The sequence below is a fragment of the Mustela nivalis genome (assembly GCF_964662115.1).
Source record: "Mustela nivalis genome assembly, chromosome: 5".
NCBI lineage: Eukaryota > Metazoa > Chordata > Mammalia > Carnivora > Mustelidae > Mustela > Mustela nivalis.
The window spans coordinates 48950680-48977969 of NC_139024.1; the positions used below are offsets into that span (position 1 = coordinate 48950680).

The 27290-nt window shown below is 38.9% G+C and overlaps 1 pseudogene across 1 annotated transcript; it reads left to right on the forward strand.

The window, feature by feature from the left end:
* Window positions 1–24263: 24263 nt before the first annotated feature.
* LOC309865633 (heterogeneous nuclear ribonucleoprotein A1-like) lies at window positions 24264–25610 on the forward strand (annotated as a pseudogene). The gene is made up of 2 exons: window positions 24264–24804; window positions 25013–25610. The product of its transcript is annotated as a heterogeneous nuclear ribonucleoprotein A1-like (transcript).
* Window positions 25611–27290: the final 1680 nt, after the last annotated feature.

The window sequence follows — 27290 nt, forward strand, 5'->3', positions numbered from 1 at the left end:
TGAATATTTTCAAACTAGAGACTTGAGTTATACACTGTAGTTAATTAAGGCCAATTGATTTAGCAAAGCTCTATTAGCTAAAAAAAGAAAAAGCTGTTATTTGATAATAAAAGCAGCTACCACTATCATTTGTTGGACACCTTCTTATTTATTTATTTGATTTATTTTTTGTTAGTTTCAGAGGTAGAATTTAGTGTTTCATCAGTTGCATATAACAACCAGTGCTCATTACATCGAAGGCTCTCCTTAATGCCCATCACCCAATTATCCCTTCTCCCCACCTTCCTCCCCTCCACAACCTTCAGTTTGTTTCCTAGAGTTCAGCATCTCTTATGGTTGCCTCTCTCTCAATTTTCATCTTATTTTATTTTTCCTTCCCTTCCCCTATGTTCATTTACTTTGTTTCTTAAATTCCTTATATGAGTGAAATCATATGATATTTGTCTTTCTCTGACTGACTTAATTCGCTTAGCATAATACCCTCTATTATTTCTGTCCATGTCATTGTAAATGGAAAGATTTCATTCTTTTTGATGGCTAAGTCATATTCCATTTGTATATTTTATAATGCTTATAGATTATTATTATATATATATATCAAACATCTATCTTCCATATCTTCTTTATCTGTTCATCACAGAAAACTCAGAAATGGACCCTCAAACCCTATGGTCAGCTAATCTTTGACAAAGAAAGAAAGAATATTCAATGGAAAAAAGACAGTGTCTTTAACAATTGTACTGGGAAAACTGGACAGCCACATCCAGAAGGATGAAACCAGACCACCTACTTACACCATACACAAAAATAAATGCAAAATCGATGTTGGTACCTTCTGTGTGTCAGGAATGTTTCCCTGTAGCTCATATCCCTTATTTTATTTAAGCCACAAAATAGCCCTAGGATTGTTACCCACCTTTGTAGGTGAAGATAAAGATAGAGAGGCTACCTGGTTACCTAGCAACCTTTTAAGGATCAGTTCAGGGTCTCTCAGGCTCCATGCAGGAGGATTAGGCTATAGACCCAAGTTGTGAGTAAAGCTAGGATATAAAATTATAAAATCACAGAAACTTGGAGCTGAGAGAGATAGTCAAGGTGGCCTAGTCTAATTCCTTTATTTTGCATGTAAGAAAAGCTAAGTTTAGAAACTTACCAAAAAAAAAAAAAAATCCACATCATCTAGTTGTAAATCAAGACTAGGATATTCAATTTAATTAATTAATTTTTATTTGAGTGCCTCCTCTATGCCTCACATGACCAGGTCTCCTATCTCCAGGATCAAGAGACTTTTTTCTTCAGATTTCATTTAGAAGGCAGAATAAGGCCTGAGATCATGCAGCTCACCCCTAGTTCTGTAGGGGATGAGACTGGGGCCTGAAGAGTAAAGAAAACAGGTGTGACAGGGCTTGATGAGGGAGCTGTATCCGTTCCTTTGCTTACTGACCATTCATATGATACACCTCTAGCAAGGGTCTACTTGTGTGCCAGGCACCACTGTGAAATATGACAGATACGCATGAAATTCCTGGACGCTGTTGGACCTCATGTAGAAGTCAGGATGTGTCAGACCTTGTGTAGAAGGTCATGTGTCTGGGACCTGAGATCTTAGTCATGGGATTGACAACAATTAGTGAGAAAAACTTTCAACCTTCCCTAAAGGCAGAGGGGAAGGATCAGAGCTGGAGCATCACTCACAACGTGATCCTAAACGTGAATGTCAAAAAAATACTGCTCTGAGTTACTTTTGAAATAACTTGTCTAGTATGAAATAAAAGTCAAGGCTTTTGATTAGATCCTCATCGGATGATTTCTTTTAATACAGTTAATAAGAATTACGGAAAACATCTGTTTCGAAAAAACAAAAAAAAAAACAAAAAAAATCTGTTTTGGTAACAAAGGCCATATTCATCAAGTTCACAACTTGTGAACTGTGAGGGCATTTATGAAGATAAGAGTGGCTCTACTGTGCACAGGCAACATAGGGCGCAGCTTCCCCATTGGTTTCAAGGGCATGACTCTGTCTCTCTCTCTCTAAGCTGAAAACATGAACTCCTGAAGCACTTTGTTTATGAGACTCTTTTTACTCTAAATATTTACATATAATTTAAGAAATGTATGTTGAATGATAAAAATGTGTGACTGAAAAATACAATAAACAAATAAATATTTATTTATAAATATAAAATAATAAATATATATTATATGTAATATATAAAAATTTATATAAATAATAAATAAGTAAAATAAAATTAAAATAAATAAAAAGTGAGCTCCATGAGTTAAGAGACAATCCAAGGTTATGTAACTAATTAACATAAATCTTGGACTTGAAGCCTCCATCTAATTTGTATTTCACTCTTCCAATTGGCTTCTTTGGAATCTTTCAACACTATCAAAAAAAAAAGAAGAATGGTAATATTGTGCCTTCCTTTGCTCCAGAGTAAGAATGTCAGCAAAATGTCTTGCAATCTTTGAACAAGCAAGTGTAAAGTTAATGTATGGAAAGGCAGACATTATCTCAGGCAGCATATCTCTAAAACCTGTAACAAGCTGCATAATGACATTTCTAAAATTCTCTAATTTGACACTGGAAATGTGCCTTCTGTGTGCATAAATGTAATAATAATTCCATTTGCTGGGTTACACAAGAAATGAGACTTGAATAACTTGCCTTCGTTGGTCGGATAAATGGATGAGAAGATTCTAGCCAGTCTCTCTTAATTTTGTGTCCACAGGCATATTTACTCCATTAGTGGATATTAAGACCGTCTTTATAATAAAGGCAGCCAGGCTGAAACATGGCTGATTCAGTGTTTTGGAATCCTGAAAACTAATGGAAATATAGCTATGTGACTGACTGCTTGGATCAATGTGGCTATTAGATCAACTGTGTAAGAATGAATTCTTAATAATTGCCATAGAAAAAAAGGATTGTGCCAACTCATTTGGCTCTGTTGACTTAACCACATGGTAGGCCTGGGAATGGATAAGCCTGGACAGAAACATGAGGATGAAAGAGAATTCTCCCCTTGGGAAAGCTGTCAGAGGGAGGAGAGCAGGGGCGGTGTGGGTGGAACCCTGAACCTGGAGGGGCAGGGCACATTCTTGAATCAAAGCCAGTATCAGGTATGGCCATTCCTTCTCAACTAGTCAAACTCGTCTGGATGTGTCTAAGCAATGTCCTTGGTAGGCAAATAGATTTTTCAAACAGTACATGCTCTCTGCCCTCTATATACATTTTCCCCTTATAAAACAATGCTACCTCCGTACTATCAGCACACCGACCTCAAATTCATATCCCGAAGTCCAATGTCATGAATGAGAAGGAGCTTATCACACAAGGGGAAATCCTATTGCTTGCCAATGAGAAGGCACCTCTCCTACCAACCATGAATGTATGTTTTGGTGTAAATGATCAACTTGACTCTCCACTCCTCCCTGTTCTAACCCTGATAAGAAGCAGATTGTTAGGTCCATGGAGTGCTACACGCTCAGTTTCCCCAGAAATTTTGCGGGGTATGGAAGATTAGTCTCTTAGCACAGGACTCTGCATTTCAACCTTCCCCAGGGGCAGCGTACCCCACCCTTGCTAGGCATCAGACAATCACCTAGGCAACTTAAAATAAATAGATGTTTTTCAATTGTTCCCCATATCCAATGAATCAAAATTGATGGTAAGGCAAGTGGGCGTGGGTTTCAGCAAGGACTCCAGGGAGCTCTGATCTACAGATCACTGATCTGAGATAGGAAGCCAGATTCTGAGATTGAATTTGGGGGAGATTTTGTAGGTCATGGACAGAATTTTCCCACTGTATATGCTCAGATATGCTGAGACACTCTTGGAATCTTTACAAAACCATTGTCATAGTGCCCCCGTGTTACTACATTAGTGTCCTCGGCTTGAATTGTAATCTTTTTAGAGGAGGTTCTGAATCCTCTTAAGTCAGAGCCTCTCAAGCAGTTACTATGTGCCAAGACCTTCGGGCAACAAAATAGGTTAAACATGTTTCCTGTCTACTGGAAGCTAACACTGAGTCTAGACTAGGGAGAATAAGCCTGTCATACATGAAAAATCAGATGAGAACCTGGAGACTAAAAGATTAGGAAGTACTGAAGGGATGAGTCTGATACACCTTGATCCGGGTGATGTTGGTAACTGTCCTCCTAGGAGGCCATGGGAGCCCTCATCCAGTCCCACGTTACTTCTCTTGTGATTGATGAAACACCCACGGTTGCTGTGCATCTAGGCTGAATCCGACTGGACCTACCCTGAGTAGGGGAGGACCAAGCAGTAGAGAAGCACCTCCCAGCCTCTAAGGGAAGAACTCAGGAAAGGCTGGAATATCCAGGAAGGCTGTAGATCTGTGGGGTAAGTACTCAAGGGGACTGTGGATTTAAAGAAGGGAGGGAAATGATGATAATGAAAATAACAAGAGATAAGAAGAGCCAGGAATTCTTCCTTCTGCCAGGTACACTGGGAGGCCAGCAGGTGCTTTTTTTTTTTTCCCAGCTATGCATTCTGAGCCTCATATTCCAGTGCTCTGCTCTCCATCTCTGGATTTGTCTGCCAGACTGCGGGCTTTCTCACTTACGCATGCTCTCTTGCAAGGCTAGAGTTCCCCTGTTGTGGTTTGGAAGCTACAGGGAACCAGCTGGGGTAGGAAGCTCCACACTGCAGAAAATTTTAAGACCAGCTAAACCAAACAACATCAACAGAGATCACACTGAGACTGGGAGCAATCAAGGCCTGTGTGTGTATGAGTATGTTGTGAAATGACGTTATTTACGTTCTAAAAAAAAGAGTGCTAGGGGAAAAGATGGATGTTCTGGTAGTAAAGCCAGCCATGAAGTCCCTTTTAAATGTCTCAAGTATTCTAAAAATGTACCGTAGAGGGGTATCTCCTCTACTCTGATAAAGAAGCCAAGTGTGTTTTCCTTTTAAACAACTAGAAAAAAAAAATACTTATGTCTATCTCAAAACTGGAGCCCGAAGTGGAGTTCTGAAAATAATGAACATCCAAAACCAAAATAGTTTTCTTTAAAAAAAAAAAAAGAAAGAAAAAGAAAAATGTGGTTGTAGTTAACAGTGGCGTTACTCATACGATGTGTACAACTGGCAGAACTTTCAGATTTAATTGCACAAATAAATGACAAAAATTGTTAATTTATATAAACTCATCTGAATAAGGAAATTATTCTAGTTCTAAACAACAACCAAAAAATTACAGTATTTAGTAAAAAGAAGGAGGAAGGTGGCTTTCTGATTTCTAAAAAGCCAAATTATCCAATTTCCTTGACAAGGTAACCTGTGACATTTTAAACAAAAAGCAAATGGCTGGACGCCTGGGTGGCTCAGTGGGTTAAGCCGCTGCCTTCGGCTCAGGTCATGATCTCAGGATCCGGGGTTCGAGTCCCGCATCGGGCTCTCTGCTCACCAGGGAGCCTGCTTCCTTCTCTCTCTCTCTGCCTGCCTCTCAGTGTACTTGTGATTTCTCTCTGTCAAATAAATAAATAAAATCTTAAAAAAAAAAAAAAAAAGCAAATGGCTTCTGAAGGGTCTGCCAGCCAGCCAGGTACTTAGGGTCAGACGGTTTTTCTGTGACCCGCCAGTGTCGGTTTGTTAAAACTACAATGTGTAGTTGTATGCATGTATAATGCGGTGTAACCAGAATCATGAGAGCGGAAACTTCTGAACCCTTCCAGCAAGGGTAGTTAATGCCGGGCATGAACAAAAGTTTTCAGAGACCTATGAATACAAATATGGCTGTAGATGTGTATATGACTAGAAGGAGTTGGAAAAAACAAAATAGAAGCCCCACCACCTAACACTGAAACATTCTGTGTATAGATCCTCCTGAGACTTCAAGTTGACCCCGTGACGTAAACAGACTCTCAGCCTTTCCTTCAGGAGAAAGGACGCTTTGCAATCCCCACCTGGGATCAATAGGATGCCAGGTGGGTTTGTGAGCTTCCTGCAGCCAGCTGCTCTACCCAACCATCTCTCACCGCTGGAAAGGCCCTTTCTAGCCCTCAGCCTCAGTTTCCCAATTTGCAAAGTTAGGTTTGGAAGACTAATCTAATGGCACTCTAAAGTTTCATTACCTTACTGCTTCTTTTAAATGAGCAGCCTCTGGCTTGTTCTTTTGGGGATTAATATGATTAAGGCGGTAATCTAATATCCAGGAGAATCAACCATAGCAAAAATTTTCCACCACGGTTCTATTTCCAGATGAAATTTACTTCCAAGTGACCAACTCTACTATAATGCTTTCAGACACTGTTTTCATTTCCTGATTTGCTCAGCAGGAATGATTTCTCTTTTGAATGTGTTTAAACAAACTGACTGTAATAACCACACATCTTCCAAGTTTTCTTCACAAAACTTGCATTTTGGCTGCACCGGCAGTTGCTAGATAATAACAATGCTTGTTCAGCTGCTCGAATTCCTGTGCCACACATTTCATATTCGTACTAACATTTGAACTGAGGTACTCACTGAACTAATTTCCCGCATCTTAAAATTGACTGAATATTGTAGCTTTATACCACAACATCGAACATTCAAGGTGGTTTGTGAAGAAAGTTAGGATCGTCATACTTGTCTGAAGAATTCCTCATGCTACTTTAAGGGCAGAGAATGGGAAATTAAACTGTAATGGGAGATTGGAACAAGATTATGAAGGTATTCATTGTATGATTAGTATAGTTCAACAACTTACTTTTCTCTCAAAATTCTGTGGGTCACTTGCTTGACTGTTCGGCTGATCTCTCCTGGCATCCTTTCTGGGGATGAACCCATGTGGCAGTTGGGCTCGGGGATGGCAGTGGGGGGGACTCAGAGAGGGGCTGTTGGCCCATGGCACATTGGTCTTACATCATGTAGGCTTCCCATAGAACCACCCTGAGCTTTCTTAACAGCATAGTGGTGTCACGGCAGAGTTCTCAGAGGGAGCATCTCCAGAGTGTGAGGAGAGAGTTAGAAAATCTTTTAAATAGAAGCTATAAGACTTGTGTCAGCTCTGCCACATTTTATTGGTCAAAACCAGTCATAAAACCAGCCCCGATTCAAGTGGAAAAGCCACGTTACAACAAGCTTGTGGGATGGGACATATGGAGGCAAGCCATTTCTGCAAAACCCTTTACCCCACCTGACTAAATCAATGCGCTAATCAACACCACCCCCATGGCTCAAACCATGATGGCTCCTGCTTCAAGTTTGGGATTTAGTCATCTCCATCAGGTTCAAATGCAGAAGGGTGAGCTCCCTCATGGGCAGCTGTCAGACGTGCTTCTCTCCAACTGAAAACTTGTGAACCAAAAGGCAAGTTTCTGCTCCCCACACACCCAGCACCCAATGATGACACAAGGACAGGAAAACTGCCCCAGACAAATGATTATATGTAGTGCACCAGGGGGAACCTAAAGGAGGCAGAGGTGAGCATGGAAAAAGTGGGAAGTTGCTGACCGCCCTCGGAAAGATGGATGAGGAGCCCTCGCAGTCCTCTGGTGAGAGATAATCATGGAGTCACCATCATTTCCTGAATATTTACTATACCAGACACTGTTCTGAGCATTCTCCACACACTTTCTCATTTAACGTTCATCACTAATTTGAGAAGAAAGGAATCCATCTAGCAGTTGAGGAAAACCCGGGCTCGGACACGGTTAGTGAACTAAGTCACCTAATCCCCGTGGCTAATGTGGTTGGAGGTGGGAAGACTGAAGGTAGCTTTGAACTTTCTAGCTTGGATATTAACGGGGATAGGCAAGTGGAAAAGTTAAATTAATCTTTGGACATGTGGATTTTGAGGAGCCTGCAAGATACCTGCAGGGAAGAACTAAGGGCCGGAAATACACGCTTAGCAGTGACTGGCCTTCTTTAGAGATGTCTCCACCTCTTATTCAAACTTATTAAAACCTTCAATACAAGTCTGAGTTACGGTGTTTCCAGCATAAATCTGCATTTCTTACTTGTCTCTCCTTTACTTAAATGAGAGGTATGGAGGGGAAAGCAATTTGGGGATATAGCTGGTGATGACAGTGGTAAAATCCAACACCTGCTCAATGCAAGCTTGTTAGGGCTAAAAGTAGCTTCTGTGTGGCTGGCATTTCTTACAAATCATGCTGTGGGGCATGGGTAGGTGGGATGGCTCAGGGCTGGTTTTTCTGCCAGTTGTGATAGAATTCTCACCACAGTTCCCTTGAACTTGCACAAGAAAGCTCTATTTCTAGTGAGAGATGGATTTAGAATATTCATTTCTCTCTCTCCTGGGGAGAATATATTCTTCGCATGCCCCACATTTGAGGAAAATTTGAGCTTTGGTCAATGGAGAGTCTCGTTTCCTTGTAGAGGATAGTTCTTGTGTTTTAGTCTACTTCCGGTCTAATTTTAAATCAATTGCAATTGAAAACATATGAATGTATCAATTGCTGAGACCATTGCCTAATTATATAATAAGGGGCACCTGGGTGGCTCTGTCCGATTCCTGATCTCAGCTCAGGTCTTAACCTCAGGGTTGTGCGTTCAAGCTGGGCACTGGGCTGCACGCGGAGCCTACTTTAAACGAAAAAATTAATAGGAACAATGGTCTCTGAAGGGTTGAAAATCAGAGCCATTGCAATACTTCAGATATTTCTTGATGCCCTCAAGGGGAATTTTACTAGCATTCTAGAGCGCTTCACATGGGAGTAGACATGAAGAGCAGTTGTGTAATGTTGCAATTTGATTTAGAATCACCCTCTTAAAAAATGACAAAAATAACTCATGTCACTGTCAGGTCCATTTTAATATTTAGCTGGCTACAAGGTTATATAACCCTTTGGTGTATGGTAGGCAAGAACACAGATGGTTCAGTAACCATAGCAACAACACTTTGGCTTGTTTTCTGCCTGTCAGCCTTTTTCAACATCATATTCCTTTTAAAGCAGAGGCTCTCTCTTACATTTACGCTCACTTCCTCTACGCTTTCTCCTTCTCTCCCCCTCTCCACATTTCTTCCTCCTTTTCCCCTCTTTCCTTGCACTCTCCTCTGACCACTCACTCTTGGCAAACTGAAAAAGAACAAAACAGTTTCATAGAACTTCCTCCTGTTTATTCAATCACTAAATTATTGAACCTCAGATAGGAGTTTGAATGAAAATGTTTCTTTCATAAACTACATTTCTTATTTGTCTCTCTTTTACTTGAATAGGAGATATGGAGGGGAATGCAGGGGCCCCTGGGTGGTTCAGTCTTTAAGCGACTGCCTTCTTCAGCTCAGGTCCTGAGCCGGGTCCCACTCCACGTGGCTCCCTGCTTGGTAAGAAGCCTGCTTCTCCCTCTTCCTCTCTCCCTCCTTGTGTTTCCTCTCTCACTGTCTCTCTCTCTCTGTCAAATAAATAAATAAAATCTTTTTAAAAATCTGCTTAAAAAAAAAAAAGGGAAGGGAATGCAATGATATGGCCACAAGTTAGCATAATAAGGGTGTTTTTAATCCTTGGAGTTTAGGCAAATACTACACCTCAAAAATCAAATCTGTAGGATTATTTCAGGGTTCTGAACTTCCCTGAAACATCTCTGGGCAGAAATTACATCTCCTCTCTTTTTGTTTTTTAAACACCCCCCCCCCCCCTCAGGAAGGCTTTCCTGAACTTTGGTTATTTTCCTAGTCCCTGTACACTTCAATTCTGATTTATATTTATTTTCTGGATTAGTTGTTTATTGTCCTTCACAATAGACTCTAAACTCTATAGATCAGAGACCACTTTTGAAATGTTTAACTTTGTATTCCCAGTATGTTATTTAGGATTTGCTTCCTTAGAAGTATTAAGTAAATCATTTCCAAATGAATGAAGGAATCAGTGCTTCCTTTTGGATACACCTTTTAGATCTGGTTGCAGAACAAATCCAAACCCGTTTGTCAAATTTGAAGAGCTGGTATATTTTCTGTTTTCCCCTTTACTTTGGCTGCTAGAAAGTTCAGGTTAATGTTCAATCATAGTTTTATTTGCTAATGAGCTAAGCATATTTTGTTTCTTTCTTTTGCATGGCATTTATTTTCTACTATTATAGATTTATTATTTTAAAGTTTTTTTTTATTATGAGTCACCTCAAATACTTCCTTCCAAAAAAAAAAAAAAAAGATTGTATTTATTTGAGAGAGAGAGAGAGAGCACAAACCAGGGGGGAAAGGTGGAGGGAGAAGCAGACTCCCTGCTCGGCAAGGAGCCCCATGCAGGGCTCAATCCCAGGGCCCTGGGACCATGAGCCAAGCCGAAGGCAGATACTCAACCAACTGAGACACCCAGGCATCCCCTCAAATACTTCTTGAAAGCAAGAATCATATAATAATAATAGATACAGTAAATGTAATATACTTCATAGTAAAAGGATTTTCCAAGAATCTCCTAGAGAGAATGATGTGTACTATGAATGGTTAACTCTGTTAAATAAGGACATGGACAATAACCCACAAAACTTTATATATTTTTTAAAGATTTGTTTATTTTAGAGGGGAGAAGAGGCAGAGGGATAGGTAGAAAGAGAATTTCAAGCAGACTCTGTGGAGCACAGAGCCCAACGTAGGGCTCAATCTAATGACAGTGAGTCAAAATCAACAGTCGAGGGGCACCTGGGTGGCTCAGTGCGTTAAAGCCTTTGCCTTCAGTTCAGGTCATGATCCCAGAGTCCTAGGATCGAGCCCCGCATTGGGCTCTCTGCTCAGCGGGGAGCCTGCTTCCCCTTCTCTCTTTGCCTGCCTCTCTGCCTACTTGTGATCCTATCTGTCAAATAAATAAATAAAATCTTAAAAAAAAAAATCAACAGTCGAAGGCTTAACCAACTGAGCCACCCAGGTGCTCCTAACTAAAGAAATTTTAAATAAAAAATTGAAAAGGCCTTTTTATTTAGTTATGTTATTAGGTATTAGGTGAAAACAAGCAAACATTATATGTGAATCTTGTCATATTTATCAGCAAATAGCTGAACTTTTAAAAGGTAAAATCTACTTGAATTGCTGAAACATTGCTGCATTATTTATATATATTATATTTATATATATTGTATGTATAGACATAAAAAATGTGCAGATACGTATATGTCCTTGCAGATCCACTTAAAACTCTCCCTCTGGGGCCTGTAAGATTCCCTGCTGCCTTTTTCTACAGAAACAAAACCTGTCTAAAAAATCATAATGCACACGTTTTATCACCTTCAGTAAATGGTGTTGACAGATGACCCTGGTTTGCAGATTCAGGGCATGAAATCCTTCAGCTGACACTGAGATTAGTTTACCGATGGTGGAGGGGGAGGAGAGGGAACCTGAGGAGGGACTCCTGAGATGCTTTGAAGAATCTGTAGCCAGAAAAGGAAGCTGTGGTGAGGGAGCAAATCAATGACATCAGTGTCACCTGGGAAGATGGTACGACAAGTGAGGATTTATTAATAGAAAGGACAATGTGGGAAAATGTCATGCTTAGAAAATAAATGATTAGTGAGGATTTATTAACAGAAAGGACAAGTATGGGAAAATGTCACACTCAGAAAGGAAATGATTAGTGGCAAGAGAAGCGGAGAACCCACTTCAGATGAAAGAAAGAAGTACTTCTGCCCAGCAATAAGTATCTACCTCTGTGCCTGAGGGGGTAGGAAGGGAAACAAGGAGCATCAGTTTGATTTTCTCCCTGGCCCCCCATGAGTGGGTGGAGAGTGGAGGAATGGTTAATGTGGGTAACGCAGCTTTTGAATCAGCTCAGGAATGGAGGGTCACTGGATTCCTCTGTCCCTGTTCCTGATTCTCTAGGCCAGGGGACACATGGAGAGTAATTTGCCTTCTGCCTGTTACTTTTCCTCTATTCAGAACTAGAGACGGGGTCTCTCACCCCAAAGTCCCATCTTGGACCTTGGAAAACATTTAGTTGTCCACCCCCCATTTTCTCAACCCTCATTTTGTTTCTTTCTAAGATTCCACACTCACGCTGGGCTAACAATAAGGTGCATTGCTTTTCAGGAGTTTCAGGGAGTGTGGTAATCGCACCCATATCCCCTGTGGGTTCGGAACCAATTGTAAAAGGAAAACAAACAAACAAACAAATCCTGGTGTGTAAAGAGTATTTATTTTGTGAGGGTGGTTGTTGTTTTTGGCTATTCCCCCTTTGTAATAGCACCCAAATGACATTTACAGAGAGAGTATCTTCTCCCCATTGTTAGTGATTTCTGTGGGCCCACTGTTCAAGAGCCTGCTCGGTCCTGGCCAACTGAATCCAACCCAGAGTTGTGTGTCTGGGTTGTTCCAGTCTTTTGTTCTCACAACAGAAGCTGCTAGGAACATTATTGCTCAGGTCTCCCAATGTTTGTGTGAAAAGAATGGATTTGCTAAGTCATAGGGTGTGTACATGTTATTGCCAAAGCATTTTCCAAAGTGGTGCTTCTAGTTCGCACCCTTGTAAGCAGCAAATGGCAGTCCCCACTGTTCTCTGGCCATGCTAACACTTGACACGTTCCAAACTTTAAAATTTCCCCACTTGTTTTAAATAGAATAATGGATCACTGTGGTTTTAATTTGGATCTATCTGATACTGAATGAGATCGAGCACTTTTTAATCTTCTTAACATCATTGACAGGTAATTCACATACCTTACAATTCACTTACTTAAAGTGTACATTCAAAACTTTTCAGTTCATATACAGAGTTGTACAACCATCACTGCAAGCAATTTTAGAACATTTTCATCATGGCCTAAAGAAATTCTGTGTCCACTACCAGCCATTTCCTATTTCCCCCACCCAAACCCATCAATAGAGGCAGTGTTTTGCCTTTATTGATTTACCTACTTTGGACATTTCCCATTAAGTGAAATTATATTGCATCTGATTCTTTGTGAGTAACTTCCTCCACTTAGCGTAAAGATTTTAACTTTCGTCCACATCATAGTGTGTACCATTATCAGTATTTCATTCCTTTTTATTGCCAAATATTATCAGTCTGTTGTAGCCATATACATTTTATTTATCCATTCACTCATTGAATGTTGTATAGAAATACAACATATGAGTTGTTTCCATTTTTGAACATTGTTTACACATTTTATGTGGATATATATTTGCATTTCTCTTGGCACATACACCCAGGAGTGGAATTGATGGATTATATGGTTAACTTTATGTCTAACCCTTTGAATAAATGCTAGTGGCTGCAGTTCCATACTAGCTGCACCATTTCGCATTCCCACCAGTAGTGTATGAGGGTTCCAATTGCCCCATATCTTCACCAATATATTATCTATCTTTTGATTATAGTCATCCCAGTGGATGCCAAGTGGTATCTCAGTTTGGTGTTGATCGACATTTCCCTGACAACTAGGGATCTTGAACATCTATTTATTTGCTCTCAGACCATTTGTGTATGCATCTTCTTTGGAGAAATGTTTATTCAGACCATTTGCCTATTTTAAAAATTGGTTTAGCAGTCTTTTTATTATCGAGTAGTAAGAGGTCATTACATGTTTCATAAATAAGTCCATTATTAGATAGAGAAATAGCAAAAATCTTCAACCAATTTTAGTTGTTGTCTTTTCAACAACGACCTTTGTCTTTTCACTTTCTTCATGGTGTCTCTTGAAACACAAAACTTTTCAATTTTAATGATGTCCATTTTATCATGTTTTTCTAATTGTTTCTTTTGCTTTTGGTATCATATCTAAAACCATTTGATTGACTAGTTCAAGGTCATAAAGATTTCAATTTCTGTGTATACTTTTAGAATTTAGATCTCACGTTTAGATTGATCCACTTTGAGTTAAATTTTTGTAAATGGTGGAAGGTATGGGTCTAACTTTATTGTTTTGTATTTGACTATCCACTTGTCCTGGCACCATTTCTTGAAAAGACTTTTCTTTCCCCCGCTTAATTGTCTTGTTGAAAATCAGATGACCCTAAATGTGAGGGTTAGAAATAAATTCGATTCTATTCTAATGATCTCTATGTCTTTTCTTATGCCAGTACCACATTTTCTTGATTACTGCAGTACCATAGTAAATTCTGTATTTGAGAAATATGAGCCTTTCAAGTCTGTTCTTTTTTAAGATTGTTTTGGCTATTCTGGATTCCTGGGGTTTCCAGGTGAATTTTAGGTTCATCTTGTTGATTTTTGCAAGGAAGCTAGCTTTGATTTTAATAGGGATTGCATTATTTGTGTAGATCAGTTTGGAGACTATTGCCATATTTACAGTACTAAGTCATTCAATCTGTGAACACTGAATGTCCTTCATTTATTTTAGGTCTTCTTTAATTTTCTTTCAACAATATTTTATAATTTTCAGAGTATAAGTTTTGTACTTCTGTTAAGTTATTCTTTTTTAAAAATTTTTATTGACATATAATGTATTATTTGCCCCAGGGGTTCAGGTCTGTGAATCATCAGGTTTGTACATTTCATAGCACTCACCATAGCACATACCCTCCCCAGTGTCCAAACCCAACCACCCTATCCCTACCCCGCCATATCCCCAGCAATCCTCTGTTTGTTTTGTGAGATCGAGTCTCTTAAGGTTTGTCTCCCTCCTGATTCCATTTTGTTTCATTTTTTCCTTCCCTACTGCCCACAATCCCCCACCCTGCCTCTCAAATTCCTTATATCAGAGAGGTCATGTGATAATTGTCTTTCTCTGCTTGACTTATTTTGCTCAGCATAATACCCTCTAGTTCCATCCACGTTATTGCTAATAGCAAGATTTCTTTTCTTTTGATGGCTGCATAGTATTCCATTGTATATATATATACAACATCTTCATTATCCATTCATCTGTTGATGGACATCTAGGTTCTTTCCATAGTTTGGCTATTGGGGACATTGCTGCTATAAACATTTGGGTGCATGTGCCCCTTCGGATCACTACATTTGTATCTTTAGGGTAAATACCCAGTAGTGCAATTGCTGGGTCATAGGGTAGTTCTATTTTCAGCTTTCTGAGGAAACTCCATGCTGCTTTTCAGAGTGCAGCTTGCATTCCCACCAACAGTGTAGGAGGGTTCCCCTTTCTCCGCATCCTCTCCAACATCTATCATTTCCTGATTTGTTAATTTTAGCCATTCTGACTGGTGTGAGGTGGTATCTCATTGTGGTTTGATTTGTATTTCCCTGATGCCAAGTGATGTGGAGCACTTTTTTTTTTAATAAAAGTTTTTATTTAATTTCTAGGTAGTTGACATGTAGTGTAATATTGGTTTCAGGACATAATTCATCCCTTACATAGAACACTCAATGCTCATCACAACAGTCCCTCCTTAATATTCATCACCCATTTAGCCCATCCTCTGCCTACCTCCTCTCCAAAAATCTTCGGTGTGTTCTCTACAGTTGAGTCCCTCATGGTTTGCCTCCCTCTTTTTTTCCCTTCCCCTAGTTCATCTGTTTTGTTTCTTAATTCCACATATGAGTGAAATCATATGGTATTTTTCATTGACTGACTTATCTCAGTTAGCATAGTACTTTCTAGTTCTATCTTGCAAACAGCAAGATTTCATTTATTCTTTTAGATGGCAGGATAATATTCCATTGTACTAGTATACCACATCTTCCTTATACATTCATTACCTGATGGATGTTGGAGCTCTTTCAATAGTTAGTCTTTCATACTTAATGTTGCTATAAACATTGGGTTCCATGTGCCCCACTGAATCACTATTTTTATATCCTTTGGGTAAATACCTAATAGTGCAGTTGGAACACTTTTTCATGCGTCTGTTGGCCATCTGGATGTCTTCTTTGCAGAAATGTCTGTTCATCTCTTCTGCCCATTTCTTGATTGAATTATTTGTTCTTTGGGTATTGAGTTTGGTAAGTTCTTTATAGATTTTGGATACTAGCCATTTATCTGATATGTCATTTGTGAATATCTTCTCCCATTCTGTCAGTTGTCTTCTGGTTTTGTTGACTGTTTCCTTTGCTGTGCAGAAGCTTTTGGACTTGATGAAGTCCCAATAGTTCATTTTTGCCCTTGCTTCCCTTGCCTTTGGTGATGTTTCTAGGAAGAAGTTGCTGCGGCTGAGATTGAAGAGGTTGTTGCCTGTGTTTTCCTCAAGGATTTTGATGCATGCATTCTTTTCTCACATTGAGGTCTTTCATCCATTTTGAGTCTATTTTTGTGTGTGGTGTAAGGAAATGGTCCAGTTTCATTCTTCTGCATGTGGCTATCCAATTTTCCCAACACCATTTGTTGAAGAGACTGTCTTTTTTCCATTGGACATTCTTTCCTGCTTTGCCGAAGATTAGTTGACCATAGAGTTGAAGGTCTATTTCTGGACTCTCTATTCCATTCCATTGATCTATGTGTCTGTTTTTGTGCCATTACTGTACTGTCTTATGATTACAGCTTTGTAATAGAGCTTGGAGTCTGAAATTGTGATATCACCAACTTTGGCTTTCTTTTTCAACATTCCTCTGACTTTTCAGGTCTTTTCTAGTACCATATAAATTTTAGGTTTATTTGTTCCTATTTCTTTGAAAAAAAATGGATGCAATTTTGATAGGGATTGCATTGAATGTGTAGATTGCTTTAGGTAGCATAGACATTTTCACAATATTTGTTCTTCCAATCCATGAGCATGGAACATTTTTCCATTTCTTTGTGTCTTCCTCAATTTCTTTCAAGAGTACTTTATTTGGACATTGGGGAGGGCATGTGCTTTATGGTGAGTGCTGTAAAGTGTGTAAACCTGGCGATTCACAGACCTCTGCCCCTGGAGCTAATAATATATGTTTATAAAAAATAAAAAATATATATATGAAGAAAAGAGTACTTTATAGTTTTCTGAGTACAGATTCTTTGCCTCTTTGGTTAGGTTTATTTCTAGGTATCTTATGGTTTTGGGAGCAATTGTAAATAGGATCAACTCCTTAATTTCTCTTTCTTCTATCTTGCTCTTGGTGTATAGAAGTGCAACCGATTTCTGTGCATTGATTTTATATCCTGACACTTTACTGAATTCCTATATGAATTCTAGCAGTTTTTGGAGTAGAGTCTTTTGGGTTTTCCACATAAAGTATCATATCATCTGCGAAGAGTGATAGTTTGACTTCTTTGCCATTTTGGATGCTTTTTATTTCTTTTTGTTGTCTGATTGCCGAGGCTAGGACTTTTAGTACTATGTTGAATAGCAATGGTAATAGTGGACATTCCTGCCATGTTCCTGACCTTAAGGGAAAAGCACTCAGTTTTTCCCCCTTGAGAATGATATTCGCTGTGGGTTTTTCATAGATGGCTTTGATGGTATTGAGGTATATACCCTTGATCCCTATACTTTGAAGAGTTTTGATCAAGAAAGGATGCTGTATTTGTCAAATGCTTTTTCAGCATCTATTGAGATACTCATATAGTACTTGTTCTTTCTTTTATTAATGTATTGTATCACATTGATTGATTTGTGGATGTTGAGCCAACCTTGCAGCCCAGGAATAACTCCCACTTAGTCATGGTGAATAATCCTTTTAATGTACTATTGCTAGTATTTTGGTGAGAATTTTTGCATCCATGTTCATCAAGGATATTCGTTTGTAATTCTCCTTTTTGATAGGGTGTTTTTCTGGCTTTGGAATCAAAGTGATGCTGGCCTCTTAAAATGAGTTTGGAAGGGCACCTGGGTGGCTTAGTGGGTTAAGCCTCTGCCTTCAGCTCAGGTCACGATCTCAGAGTCCTGGGATTGAGTCCCGCATCAGGATCAGGCTCTCTGCTCAGCAGGAAGCCTGCTTCCCCCCACCCCGCCCTGCCCCTCTGCCTCCTTGTGATCTCTGTCTGTCAAATAAATAAATAAAATCTTAAAAAAAAAAAGAGTTTAGAAGTTTTCCTTCCATTTCTATTTTTTGGAACAGTTTCAGGAGAGTAGGTATTAATTCTTCTTTAAATTTTTGGTAAAATTCCCCTGGGAAGCCACCTGGCCTTGGGCTCCTGTTTTGAGAGATTTTTGATGACTGCATCAATTTCCTTACTGGTTATGGGTCTGTTCAGGTTTTCTATTTCTTCCTAGTTCAGCTTTGGTAGTTTCTATGTCTCTAGGAATGCATCCATTTCTTCCAGATTTTCAAATTTGCTGGTGTACAGTTGCTCATAATATGTTCTTATAATTATTTGTATTTCTTTGGTGTTGGTTGTGATTTCTCCTCTTTCAGTCACAATTTTATTAATTTGGGTTCTGTCTCCTTTCTTTGGATAAGTCTGGTCAGGGACTTATCAATCTTATAAATTCTTTCAAAGAACCAGCTCCTAGTTTCATTGATTTGTTCTACTGTTCTTTTGGTTTCTATTTCATTGATTTCTGCTCTGATCTTTATTAATAATTTCTCTTCTTTGATCTTTATTAACAATTTCTCTTCTTCTGCTGGGTTTAGGCTTTCTTTGCTTTTCTTTTTCCAGCTCCTTTAGGTGTAGGGCTATGTTGTATACTTGAGACTTTTCTTGTTCCTTGAGAAAATCCTGTATTGCTGTATACTTTCCTCTCAGGACTGCCTTTGCTGTGTCCCACAGATTTTGAACAGTTGTGTTTTCATTAATTTTTTCAATTCTTCTTTAATTTCCTGGTTGACCCATTCATTCTTTAGTAGGATGTTCTTTACCCTCCATGTATTTGAGTTCCTTCCAACATTCCTCTTGTGATTGAGTTCTAGCTTCAGAGAATTCTGGTCTGAAAATATGCAGGGAATGATCACAATTTTTTGGTACTGGCTGAGACCTGATTTGTGATCCAGGATGTGATTTATTCTGGAGAATGTTTCATGTGCACTGGAGAAGAATATGTATTCTGTTGCTTTGGGATGGGATGTTCTGAATATATCTGTGATGTCCATCTGGTACAGTGTGTCATTTAAAGAGTTTCTTTCCTTGTTGATCCTTTGCTTGGATGATCAGTCCATTTCAGTGAGGGGGGTTTTAAAGTCCCCTACTATTATTGTACTATTGTCAATATGTTTCTTTGATTTTGTTATTAATTGGTTTATATAATTGGCTGCTCCCATGTTAGAATCATAGATATTTAAGATTGTTGGATCTTCTTGTTGGACAGACCCTTTGAGTATGATATAGTGTCCTTCCTCATCTCTTATTATAGTCTTTGGCTTAAAATCTAATTTGTCTGATAAAAGGATTGCCACCCCAGCTTTCTTTTGATGTCCATTAGCATGGTAAATTGTTTTCCACCCCTTCACTTTAAATCTGGAGGTGTCTTTTAGACAGCATATCAATGGGTCTTATTTTTTTTTTATCCATTTTGATACCTCATGTCCTTTGATTGGGAATTTAGTCCATTTACATTCAGGGTAACTATGGAAAGATATGAATTTAGTACCATTGTATTGCCTGTGAGGTGACAGTTACTGTATATTGTCTCTGTTCCTTTCTGGTCTATTACTTTTAGGTTCTCTCTTTGCTTAGAGGACCACTTTCAATATTTCCTGTAGGGCGGGTTTGGTGTTTGCAAATTCTTTTAATTTTTGTTTGTCCTAGAAGCTTTTTATCTCTCCTTCTATTTTCAATGATAGCCTAGCTGGATATAGTATTCTTGCATGCATATTTTTTTCATTTAGTGCTCTGAATATATCATGCCAGTCCTTTCTGGCCTTCCAGGTCTCTGTGGATAAGTCTGCTGCAAATCTAATGTTTCTATCATTGTATGTAGCAGACTTCTTTTCCCGAGCTGCTTTCAGGATTTTCTCTTTGTCACTAAGACTTCTAAGTTTTACTATTAGATGATGGGGTGTGGACCTATTTGTATTGATTTTGAGGGGGGCTCTCTGTGCCTCCTGGATTTTGATACTTGTTCCCTTTGCCATATTAGGGAAATTCTCTACTGCAATTTGCTCCAGTATACCTTCTGCCCCCTTCTCTTTTTCTTTTTCTTCTGGGATCCCAGTTATTCTAATATTGTTTCATCTTCTGGTATCACTTATCTCTTGAATTCTCCCCCTCATGGTCGAGTAGTTCTTTGTCTCTCTTTTGCTCAGCATCTTTATTCTCTGTCATTTACTCTTCTATGTCACTAATTCTCTCTTCTGCCTTATTTATCCTAGCAGTAAGATCCTCCACTCTTGATTGCACCTTATTAAGATGTTTTTGATTTCAGCTTGGTTAGATTTTAGTTCTTTTATTTCTCCAGAAAGGGATTTTATTTCTCCAGAAATTATTTTTCTAATATCTCCATGCCTTTTTCAAGCCCAGCTAGCACCTTGATAATCATTATTCTGAACTCCAGTTCTGACATATTACCAATGTCTATATTGATTAGGTCCATAGCCCTCGGTACTGAATATATGTTATCCAAATCAGAAAAGACCCAAAAACCAAGGGGAAAAGAATAAAAAAATAAAAAATGAAAAAATATATATATTAGACTGGTGAATAAAACAGAGCCACCCACTTGGTTTTGGGTGTATTCTGGTCTCTTAGAAGAAACTACCTCCCAAAAATTTAAAGGAAGAAAAACATATATATATGTGTATATATATATGGGTGAACACAACGAAGGGATGGAATACAACTCTAAAGATGAAAATTTTAAAAGATTCTAAAAAAGGAGTTGATAAAGAATGCTTAGGTGGCTCAGTTGGTTAAGTGTCTACATTCAGCTCAGGTCATGATCTCAGGGTCCTGGGATTGAGTCCCGCATCAGACTCCTTGCTCACCAGGGAGCCTGCTTCTCCCTCTGCCTGCCACTCTCCCTGCTTGTGCTCTCTCTGACAAATAAATAAAATATTTTAAAAAACAAGAGTTGATAAGATAAATTGGTTGGGAAAAGAAAAAAGAAGAGAAGAGAATGTAATCAGGCTGGAGACTATAACAAAGCCATGCACTAGATTTAGGGTATATTTTGATCTATTAGCAGAAATCATTTCCCAAAATTTTAAAGGAAACCAAAGTATATGTATATAAAAAATAAGGTTAAATATAATAAAGGGATAAAATATGAGTATAATAATGAAAGTTTTAAAGGATTTTTTTAAAAAGGTATTGATAAGATAAAATAGTTAAAAATTAAAAGAGGAAAGAGGAAAAGTTAAAAAAAAGAATAAGAAAAAATAAATTAAAAAATTTAACTTTGCGGGGCGCCTGGGTGGCTCAGTGGGTTAAAACCTCTGCCTTCGGCTCAGATCATGGTCCCAGGGTCCTGGGATCGAGCCCCGCATTGGGCTCTCTGCTCAGCAGGGAGCCTGCCCTTCCTCTTGCTCTGCCTGCCTCTCTGTCTACTTGTGATCTCTGTCTGTCAAATTAATAAATAAAATCTTTAAAAAAAAATTTAACTTTGCAAGACTAAAGGATCATGGGAAAAAAGCCACAAATTCTATGTGTTTCTTTCCCCTAGCTCTGGAGTTCCATAGTTCTCACTGATTGGTGAATTGGTCTTGGCTGAAAGTTCTCCCTGATCTTCTGGAGGAGGGGCCTGTTGCAGTGATTCTCAAATGTCTTTGTCCAAGACAGAATTGTACCACCCTTGCCAGGGGTCAAGCTAAGTAATCTGCTCAGGTTTGTTTTCAGGAGCTTTTGTTCCCTGAATGCTTTCTGTAGAGCTTTGGAGAACAGGAATGAAAATGGTGGCCTCCCAATCTCAGGCCCAGAGGAGCAGAGAGCTCAGGGCCTTATTCCTCAGTGCGCTCTCAGAGAAAAGCAGTCAATCCCTCCTATCTCCCTGGTTTCTGGTCACACTCCGTGCTCATCCAGTCTGTGACTGAGCATTTCTATCTCTGGTGCACAGCCCCATTTGGAGTCTCCAAACCCAGCTGATTCTTGCCACACACTCCCATGCTGCTCCTGCCAGAGGAGGAAGGGGGGTTCTCTGGATTTGCCACTTGTGGGGTCCCTGCTTGAAGAGTAGTGGTCTGACAGTGCCTTGGATCATGGGTTAAGGTAAGCTCAAGCTGAGAGCTCACTGTTTGGCTTCATCTCTGTAGCTAGCTTCCCTGCTCTAATACCTGGGAGCTTTACCACCCTCAGACACCCCTGGTCTTTCTGTGATCCCGTGGGTCCTGAGACCTCACAGTACCTATGAGGGCTCCACCCCTGCTTAGCCTCTGGAGCAATGTCCCTCAGTGGAGCAGACTTCTAAAATTTCTGATTTTGTGCTCTGCTGCTCCACAGCTTGCTGGGAACCAGCCCCTACCCCCACGATCTATCTTCCCGTGGCTTTGGATTTACTTCTCCTCTCATCCTGCCTTCCAGAAAGTGGTCAATTTTCTGTTCCTAGAATTGTTACTCTTCTACTCTTCTATCTCCTATTGAGTTTGTAGGTGTTTAGAATGGTTTGATAACTATCTAGCTGAATTCCTGGAACCTAATGAAATTTCAGTCTCCTACTCCTCTACCATCTTGTGTTAAGTTATTCTTAAGTATTTTATGCTTTTTGATGCTATTGTAAATGAGATTGTTTTCTTAATTTCACTTATGATTTGTTCACGCTACTGTATGGAAACACAATTGATTTGCATATATAGGTATTGTGTCCTGCAACTTAGCTGAACTCATTTATTAGTTTGAATAATTTTTTAATAGAATCCTCAGGATTTTCTATATATAAGAAAGACAATGTTATCTGCAAGTAGAGATAATTCTACTTCTTCTTTTCCAATCACAATGCCTTTTATTTATTTATTTTTCTTGCCCAAATGCCCTGGCTGAAACAGCCAGTGCAACATTGAGTAGAAATGGCAGGATTGCCATCTTTATCTCATTCCTGATCTTAAGGGGAATGCATGCAATGTTTTGTCATTAAGTATGTTGGAAGTTGTGAGTTTTTCATATACAGCCTTAATCAGATTGAGGAATTGCCCTTCCAGTTTGAGTTTACTGAGTGCTTTTATCATGAAGGTTGTTGAATCTTGTTAAATGCTTTTTCTTCATCTATTGAGATGATCATATGCTTTTTGTTCTTTATCCTACTTATGATACATGACATTAATTGATTGTGGATGTTAAGTTTGATTATTTTAATATATGTTTACAGGCCATTTGTATTCTTCTGTTAAACACTGTTCATATCATTTGGCCTTTTCTACTGGATTGCTCATCTTTTTCTCACTGATTTATAATAATTTTTATATAGCCTACATACCTTTATTAGTTATATACATAACAAGTGTTTTCTCTATATTTGTGGGTTTTTTCATAAAAATCTCTTATTATGAGGTCTTTTCATGAACACTAATCCTTAACCTCAATGTTATAAAAATTTTAAATCTTTATAGATTGTACTTTTGGAGACCGAAGAAATCTTTCTCTTATAGAAAGTATATTCTTCTTAATGTCTTGCTATTCACAGTTGGATCTCTATTCCACATGGAATTGACTTTTTTTAAGGTGTGAGGTAGGATCAGATATCTTATTTCCCCATATGAATATCCAGTTGTTTTGGACACAATTAATGCAGCTCTTCAATTCACTCTGATTCACCTTGCCCAGAGTCCTCAGCTCACTCTTGGTGAGCTCCTGATGGTTCTCTAGCTGCTGGAGCTGTTGCCCTGTCTACCACACTGACATTTTTCTCTACCTTCTCCATAGAGAGTGCCAGTGGCAGCACTGCCCCCATCATGTCTGTTGCTGTGGGAGTACCAGGCGATCTGGTACTGGGAGTACCAGGGGATCTGGTACCCAGGCCCAACCCAAATGGACTCATAGAGTCTCTGGCTTCTCCTGACACTGCCCCCCTTTAGATAAAATCCAATGTCACAAGACTTGAGATCTTGGCACGAGTATCCTAGAGGTGACCCCAAGGGACCAAGTGATACAGCCTGGAATTGTGGTAGGGTTAATGTTTTCTAAGACAAACTTCAACCAGTGAGGAATAGAAGTGAAAACAAGCATATCAATTCTCCTCTTATCCTTCTTCTGAGAGACTGTTGTGAAGCGGGTTGCTTCTGAACAGCCTGTCTTAAGATGTTCAGCATGACTGAGCATTGAGCAACCGGCTGTGTCTCTTTGTGAAGCTCAGAAATGTATTTGCTTTGCCTTTCTTCCCAGCCTCACTGTCCTTCATTTTTTCTGCCCTGCGATTAGATCTCCCCATAAAGAAATAGCCTTTAAGCTTTGTTCCAGATTCTAGTTTCTAAAAAAAAAGAGAGTAAGATAATTATCTTAGTTTTTCCTTTACTCACATATCTGCAATATATTACAGTTATATATCTGGAATATATTATAGCATAAATGAAGTTTCCCTTAATGTGTCTATTTCAAAATTGTGTATTTTGTTCCACTGATCTGTTTGTGTAGCTTTGCCAACCATTTTTAAAAATTATGATTATAGGCCGAGTAAGCATCGTTAAAGTCTCCCCTCCCACCGCCGTCATGTCTAAGTCAGAGTCTCCCAAAGAGCCTGAACAGCTGCGGAAGCTCTTCATCGAGGTCTGAGCTTTGAAACAACCGATGAGAGTCTGAGGAGCCATTTTGAGCAATGGGGAACACTTACGGACTGTGTGGTAATGAGAGATCCGAACACCAAGCGCTCCAGAGGCTTTGGGTTTGTCACCTATGCCACTGTGGAGGAGGTGGATGCAGCCATGAATGCAAGGCCACACAAGGTGGATGGAAGAGTTGTGGAACCAAAGAGGGCTGTCTCAAGAGAAGATTCTCAAAGACCTGGTGCCCACTTAACTGTGAAAAAGATTTTTGTTGGTGGCATTAAAGAAGACACTGAAGAACATCATCTAAGAGATTATTTCGAACAGTATGGGAAAATTGAAGTGATTGAGATCATGACTGACCGAGGCAGTGGCAAAAAGAGGGGTTTTGCTTTTGTAACATTTGATGACCATGATTCTGTAGACAAGATTGTCATTCAAAAATACCATACTGTGGGGGCGCCTGGGTGGCTCAGTGGTTAAGCCGCTGCCTTCGGCTCAGGTCATGATCTCAGGGTCCTGGGATCGAGTCCCGCATCGGGCTCTCTGCTTGGCAGGGAGCCTGCTTCCTCCTCTCTCTCTCTGCCTGCCTCTCTACCTACTTGTGATTTCTCTCTGTCAAATAAATAAATAAAATCTTAAAAAAAAAAAATACCATACTGTGAATGGCCACAACTGTGAAGTAAGGAAAGCGCTCTCTAAGCAAGAGATGGCTAGTGCTTCATCCAGCCAAAGAGGTCGAAGTGGTTCTGGAAACTTTGGTGGTGGTCGTGGAGGTGGTTTTGGTGGGAATGACAACTTTGGTCGCGGAGGAAACTTCAGTGGTCGAGGTGGCTTTGGTGGCAGTCGAGGTGGTGGTGGATATGGTGGCAGTGGGGATGGCTATAACGGATTTGGTAATGATGGAAGCAACTTTGGAGGTGGTGGAAGCTATAATGATTTTGGCAATTACAACAATCAATCCTCAAATTTTGGACCCATGAAAGGAGGCAATTTTGGAGGCAGAAGCTCTGGCCCTTATGGTGGTGGAGGCCAATACTTCGCCAAACCACGAAACCAAGGTGGCTATGGTGGTTCCAGCAGCAGCAGCAGCTATGGCAGTGGCAGAAGGTTTTAATTACTGCCAGGAAACAAAGCTTAGCAGGAGAGGAGAGCCAGAGAAGTGACAGGGAAGCTACAGGTTACAACAGATTTGTGAACTCAGCCAAGCACAGTGGTGGCAGGGCCTAGCTGCTACAAAGAAGACATGTTTTAGACAATACTCATGTGTATGGGCAAAAAAACTCGAGGACTGTATTTGTGACTAATTGTATAACAGGTTATTTTAGTTTCTGTTCTGTGGAAAGTGTAAAGCATTCCAACAAAGGGAAAAAAAAATTATGATTATAGTTTATCATATATCCTCAAAACTTATTCGTCTTCAGGTGATTTGGGATCATAATATTTTGTAAATTTAATACTTACCTGGATTCAGGTCATCATGAGCAGAAGAGTATGTGTAAAGTTGGAATGACATTTTTTTCAGGTGTTTGCTAGAATTTGCCTGAAAACTTTATGGGGCTTGGGATTTTTTTCTGGGAAAATTTGTCAATTACTGTTTCAATTTCTTTAATGGTTAGAGATTATTTATAATATGCTTATACTCGAGCCATTTTTGGTAAGTTATATTTTTCAGGTTCAATAACTGTATTTTTCAAGTTTATTGATAAAAAGTTCACAACTTCCTTTTATTTTTCTCTTCAGTACCTACAGAATTTGGTATTGTTTTCTTTTTCACCCTTAATTGTGCTTACTTTGAATCTTCTCTTTTTTCCTTGATTAAACTTGAAAAAAACTTGTCAATTTCATTACCATTTTCAAAGAACCAAATTTTGACCTTCTCACTGCTATTTATTATTTATTTTAATAATATCTTATAATTATTTTCTTGATTCTTTTTTTAGTTGAGGTTTTTGAGTTTATTCTGCAATTTATATTTTAAACCTCTTAAGTTTGAGTCTTAGCTCATTATTGAGAAATTTTATTCTTTCTCATTTGCAATCTTGTAATGCTTTTGATTTCCCTTTAAGAAATACCTTTGCTCCTCCTCACAATTTTGATTATATTCTTATTATTTAAATCCAAATTTTTCTAATTTCTATTAAAATATTCAGTTAAGCAGTACTTCTTTATAAATGTATTTATATTTTTTATTAAAATATAATTCAGTTGCATCAGAGATTGTTATTTTATGATATCAAGCCTTTGAAACTCATTAAGGCTAGTTTTAGGGCTTAACACATAGTCTATTTTCATAAATATACCTCATGTGTTTAAAAAGACTGTACAGCCTTGGGCCAATGAACATATGGAGAACATTGCAACAAACAGTTGCATGTTTATTAGCTCAGGCGTGCAAATTTTGTTCAAATTTCCCATATTTTCATTCATTTTTGCTTGCTTTCTGTGTTATAAGTTTAGAATATCATATCATCCTGGTAAAGTAAGACTTATCTTCATGTAATGAATCTTACTTCCTCTAACAGTGATTTTTGCTTTAAAGCATATTTTGTGTGCTATTGCTATAGTTAGACCATTTTTATTTGGTTACTGTTTTCCTGCTGTATTCTTTTCCAATTTGACTTTCAACTTTTCTATATCCTGATGTTCTAAATATGCATTTTATAAACAAAAACCTAGTCTGACAATTAAAATCCAGTCTGACAATCTTTGCCTTCTAACTAGAGATGTGAGGACTTTTAAAAATACTTTTGTTTGGAACACCTGGGTGACTCAGTGGTTTAAGTTTCTGCCTTTGGCTCAGGTTGTCGTGATCCCAAGTCCTGGGATTGAGTCCCACAATGGGCTTCTTGCTCAGCAGGGAAACTGTTCCTCCCCCTACTTGTGCTCTGTCTCTGTCTCTCTCTCTCTCTGACAAATAAATAAATAAAATCTTAAAA